General features: G+C 34.9%; 1 long non-coding RNA gene across 1 annotated transcript; it reads right to left on the reverse strand.

Moving 5' to 3' along the window:
* Positions 1–1742: 1742 nt before the first annotated feature.
* Positions 1743–5263, reverse strand: LOC127647669 (uncharacterized). The gene is made up of 5 exons (XR_007971087.1): positions 5207–5263; positions 5034–5093; positions 3613–3701; positions 2635–2812; positions 1743–2172 (listed from the first exon to the last, which is right to left on the reverse strand). It is a non-coding gene; the product is annotated as an uncharacterized LOC127647669 (long non-coding RNA).
* Positions 5264–5693: the final 430 nt, after the last annotated feature.

The raw sequence follows: 5693 nt of genomic DNA on the forward strand, positions 1-5693 counted from the left end.
GTCTATTGATGTCCCTCGCATCTGCATGCAACACTACCCATTAGTCTACTTCTTCAGTTTTATTTAGCTGTCAGCTATCAACATCCCTCAAAGGGCGACAAAGCTGCGCAACCCAGTGGACCCACTGTGTGGAGTGGATGTATTAACATTGTAGTGATTGCAATTTACTCTCTCTTAATATTCACCAAATTTGTGACCTGGTTCATCCCTTAAATGCATACCTCAGATTGTTAGTGAACCGGAACCTCATTCCAACCCCTCTACATCACAATAGATATTTGAGTACGTTGAAACCCAATACTTACGTTTAAAAGTTAATTGAGTTCATTCTGCAATTTCTCGAAAAAAAAAAATCCTGTCGTCACTGGTGCGCAATTCTGTGGTAGGCAAAGTCGCGAAGGATCTATCTGTTGTTTCCTTCAGTTTACAGGAAATAAAGGATGCATTTGGAGGCCTCATTTGAAGGAGCCTTCGAATTGGGGCAGCATTTGCCCGCAGCAGTGACGCAATCAGCCTTTGAATGTGACCTTTGAAGGATACAGCCTCTGAATTGGGATGCAGCTATAATTCATATAATTTGTTAGATCTCCTCATACTGAAGAACTTTGCCTCAAGAAACACTTCTATCAATCAAATCGTTCATTAAATATTCACAATTATGTAAAAACCTACTTTTATGAACTAGTCCTAGGTTTTATGCTCAACCTCAATAAAACCAATGCAGTACAATTCTCTGGACTCTCTAGGTCAATAATGATAAAAAACAAATGTTTAACTTTACCCTTTGGATAGCTATAACAGTGTCATTTAGAAAATGGCCGTGGTCAAGTGTGCAAATACGCCCATAATTCCTAAACAAAAATTCAGAACTTCACAAAATTAGGTAAGCACATGCGACATATGATTCTAAACAAGCATGCAGACTTTTATGGAGATCGGACCATAGGTGGTGCTATGAGCTTTAAAAAGCTTCAAAACCTATGTATTTCCTTAGTAAATTGTCTGTATTGGCTGCATAATACCTTTTTAGGCATGTGCTTAAAGGCCTTAAACAGCTTGAACCCTGTTAATTGCTGCTCGCAGCTATATTTATTATTATTTATTTTAGTTACGCCTCCAAGCCTTCGGTATTACACTGTTAAAAATTTTCCCGTTAAAAAACAGTAAAGAACTGGCAGCACAGTTGCCAGCAAGTTACTGTTAAATTAACAGTGTTTTACTGTTGGTGAAATTTACAGTTGGCTACCGTTTATTAAAAAAACAGTAATTAACTGGCAGCACGGTTGCCAGCAAGTTACTGTTAAATTAACGGTGTCTTACTGTTGGTGAAATTTACAGTTGGCAAATGTTTTTGCAAATACAGCATAAAGCTGTTTCTACATTTTACCGTAATATGCTGAGAAAAGCATTGGCAGTTAGTGGATGCTTATAGTGAAATTAGTGTAAACTACAACACAAACTACAACACAAATATACTACATGGTATTGTGTAATCTATTGAGTAATGGACAGCTAGCAAAAAGGACAACTTTTCCCTCTGTGTTTTTATAGATTATTTTCTAAACCTTGTGATTTAATAAATTTCCCTGTAAGCTCTTGCTTTAAAATACCATGTTTTAATACAGTGAATAAATGTAAAAGTGAAATAGTGAATAAAAAATGTAACAGAAGAAAAGCAGCTTGTAGTATTGCTTCAAAACAATCTTTTTTATTAAACTTGTGAAATTGTTTTGGGGAAAAAAGCATAAAGGACATGTAAGCAAATAACTAAAATTTCAGCTCTTTAAGGGTTAGAAGTCACAACAAACAGAAATAAACTAGATGCTCCCCAAATCAGATTCTGAATTACTTTAACAAGTCTTTAACAAATTACTAATAAGTATACTGTCCAAAACATTTGGACACAAACTCTGGACACAAACATAGTGAATTACTCTATTCACCTGATTTTGAGTGAATACCTGCAAAAATAAGGATGCAAGAAAACGTGTGTGTGTGTGTGTGTGTGTATGTGTGTGCGCATAATACTTTTATAAAGTCCCACTCAAAATCCATCAATTTGTAAAGCAGACAGGAGACACTGTTTTGTTTTTCTGGGCAACCTTTCCCGTCCGCTTTGATGTGACTCCTCCAGCCTTGGTGCCTTTTTCTGGATTTATCCCGATGAACCGCCTGAAAAACAAATGTGTTTGTTCAGAATTAGTTTACTCACAAAGAACACATAAATTTGCTATATTCTTGACTATTCTTGTATTGAGAACACTTCCTTTTACTTTGTCAGGAAAGGAGAGCTTTCTTAACAATCTTTTGGGGGTAAAGGACGTGATTTAATCTAGATTAAAGATATCTCTTTATTCAAGCTTTCACATAACACATTTTATATGCTATTTTAGCAATGTTTGATAAATTGTAACAAATTCACATGATCATCATTTTGGTGTCAAAGATGAGTGTGCTTCCTTTCAATGTTTTCACCAACACCTCACCACCGATGTCCTTTTTATTTCCTTGCTCAAATAGTTAAAAGGAAATGTATTTATTTGATGCTAGATTCTCTGTACATTAGGGCCAAATTACATTGTATCAATGAAACATTCATTTTATGTAAAGCTGCTTTGAAACGATATGCCTTACCTTTGAATGAATTCCAGTGTGCATGCTGCCTCAGCTTGGTATTGAAGATTGAGATTGTAGAAAGTAGAAAAAACAGCAGTAAGCCCAGACAGAAAAGCCAACTGGATGCCCTCACAAATGATGTGCCCCTCAAGGCTGATCATCCAGTGCTGAATACAGCTTCCTGTTTTACCCGAAACTTTAAAATGAAAAACTCAAGTCAGCATTGACATAAAAACATGCCACCGCCAGATTGCAAATAAAAGCAAGGAAATTGAAATCATTCACAGAGCCCTGTTCTTTTAACATAAGAAATAAGTTTCAACGTGTTGATCATGGACTGGTCTGGGCAGACATTTAAGTCAAAATGTGTATATATATATATATCTCGTGTATTGTGAAATTATGTTCTCAACATTGTTAATGAGTTAGTTCAAACAAAAAAAGAAAATCCTGTCATCAATTACTCACCCTCATGTTGTTCCAAACACATAATACTTTAATTTATCTTTAGACAAAGATATTTTTAAGATCGTTTAATAATTGTTGTCCATCCATTGAATGTCCACATAAGTCCATGTTAAACAGAAACTCAGACATGCTTGCCTGACACGTGAAAATGTTGGTTCTCATACAGCTCTCATGTTAAAACATTTTTAAGTTCTCTATGTATATGTATTGATCAGTGTTTATATGTGAATAAAAACCTTAATGTGTGGACTTTAGAATAGACTTTAAAATGCTCGATTCATACATTAGTGCATTAGTTTTGCAATGCATGTATGATCTTTTTGGATCTTTACATGGACTTTGAAGGGAGGGACAGAAAAACCTCAGAGTTCATTAAAAATATAAGCTAAAAGCTTAAGGGTTTGGAACAATAATGGGCAAGAACATGATATAATTTCGCGCGCGCATGTGTGTGTGTGTGTGTAAACTATCCCTTTAAGTGTTGAAAAGAAGTAAATGAAAATGTAAATTAAGTCATTAATTACTCACCCTGGTGTTGTTCTAAGGCCATAGGTTCTTTACTTGCGACCTACTCGCACTCTTCCATGTAATGGCAGTGAATAGTGACCAGCATCTAGCTTTTAAATAAAGAAGCAAAAGTGTCACAGAATGATCCCATGTGACTCGTGTCATATATTCCAAGTGTTCTGGGGGTATACAAACCGAAAAAACAAACAAAAATGTACTGTAAATTTACACGACCACGAGACTCTATAGCACCACAGTTCACTCCATGATCAAGGAAAAGCACATAAGTTGTGAGAAATCAAGATTAATAAAATCACAATACACAATCCATGCACTTTTTTCTCCTTATAGAATATATCTGTTGTGTTTGTTGCAAAAACAAGTTGTGGCATTCACATCTATTAACTATCATTCTGACTGTCATCTAACAGCTAGAGTTACAGTCCAGAAATACTCACCTCAAAGAAGTTCATAGATACTTTTTTTGGAGATTTCTAGATGTGGTATGTCATGTTGATTTATTAATCAGGATTTCTTATCAGTGAACTTGTGTGTTTTTCTGGGTGAGTCAGAAAGAACTGTGGCGCTAAATGAGTCTTATGATATTGCAGTCGAACACAGACCACCAAAGGCCAAGATCAGGATTTGCATTAAATAATAAATTACAATTTGGTTTGTTTTTAACCAAACCCTATCAGGTACCCCTGAACACTTTTACTTTTTTTTTTTTTAAGCTTGATGCTGGTTGCTACACACTGCCATTATATGGATGAGTGCAGCAATTATTTTTTTTAATTCTCCTTTTTTGGTCTGAAAAATAAAGAAGGGCATATGGCGCACACCAAGGTGAGTAAATAATGACTGAATTGGGTGAATTTGATATTGCTATGAATCCTAATGTGCTTCACATAGGCCACTGTAGTACAACATTGATGTCCACAGAACTGACATGCAAACATGCTGACAAGTCCTTGGGCATTAAAAAAATCTCAGCAAATAAGAATCTCCACCAAAATAAAATATCCATAAAATTACGTGCTGGGCAAAGTAACATTGCAGCAGCAATAACGAAACTTTGAATATTAATTATTCTATCACTTAACGTCAATCAAACAACTTGGATCGATGTAAAAATAAAGCCACCATTAAAGTAACAATACAAACACTAGGCTACTAGTACAAAAAATAAATCACCCTCAGAAAAGAGATATGTACAGATTACAACAAGTTTACCCACATTTGAAAGCACAACGACCCCGAAATTAAGGTTTTGTCTAACGTTGGGAGGTTTCGCGAATTATGAAAAGCAAGCTGCATGGTTTTAGCCAACAACACCAGTCATTTTAGCGCGTTACAGAGACATCGATGTCATTTAAATTCAACAGTTTGAAGGCTTTGCAGTAACTTTGCTGAAGAATTTAACTATGTTGGATGAAACTCACCCTGTAATCGGGAATTATTCGTGTCAGGAATCCAATTTCACTCAGTTGGTGCTTTTATCACTGAAACGAGCGAATGGGAAAAAAAATTACAGTTAGGCTACAATATCCACAAATACAAGTTAATTACAATTGCAGAAGATGTAATATATTCAACGACCAAAACAAAAACTCACCTATCATCAGTATGAATATCATTATGGAAAAATCCATGCGTGCTCACTGCAGTCTTCCGTAGGCTAGCAAAAAATACTGTTAAATACTGTTTTGTTTCCTTCGAGCAATAAATACGTTAAAATGCTGTTATACTTTGTCTACGTCATTTCACAAAAACAAAAAAACGGCAATGTACTGCTTTTGAACATAACAGGATTATACTGTTGAAAATGTGCCGTAAATTTACAGCAATTTCTAACAGTGTACTCAATCTATGTGTTATGAGTAATGTAACATAAAAAATGCAATTTGCCAAAATATACATTCTTTTCAAACCATGTTTTTTTGTTTTAATTTTTTTTTATAGCTTTTTATGTTTACTATTACAATTATCACTCACAAACCCTGTACAATTATACAGCATAGGCGTTATGAATGTATCTTCATGTTCTTTTAGTTTCATTATCTGACTCAATTAAGTTTAAAATGTAACTGATACAGGTGAAG

This window comes from Xyrauchen texanus, chromosome 8 (genome assembly GCF_025860055.1).
Source record: "Xyrauchen texanus isolate HMW12.3.18 chromosome 8, RBS_HiC_50CHRs, whole genome shotgun sequence".
In the NCBI taxonomy this organism is placed as follows: Eukaryota; Metazoa; Chordata; class Actinopteri; order Cypriniformes; family Catostomidae; genus Xyrauchen; species Xyrauchen texanus.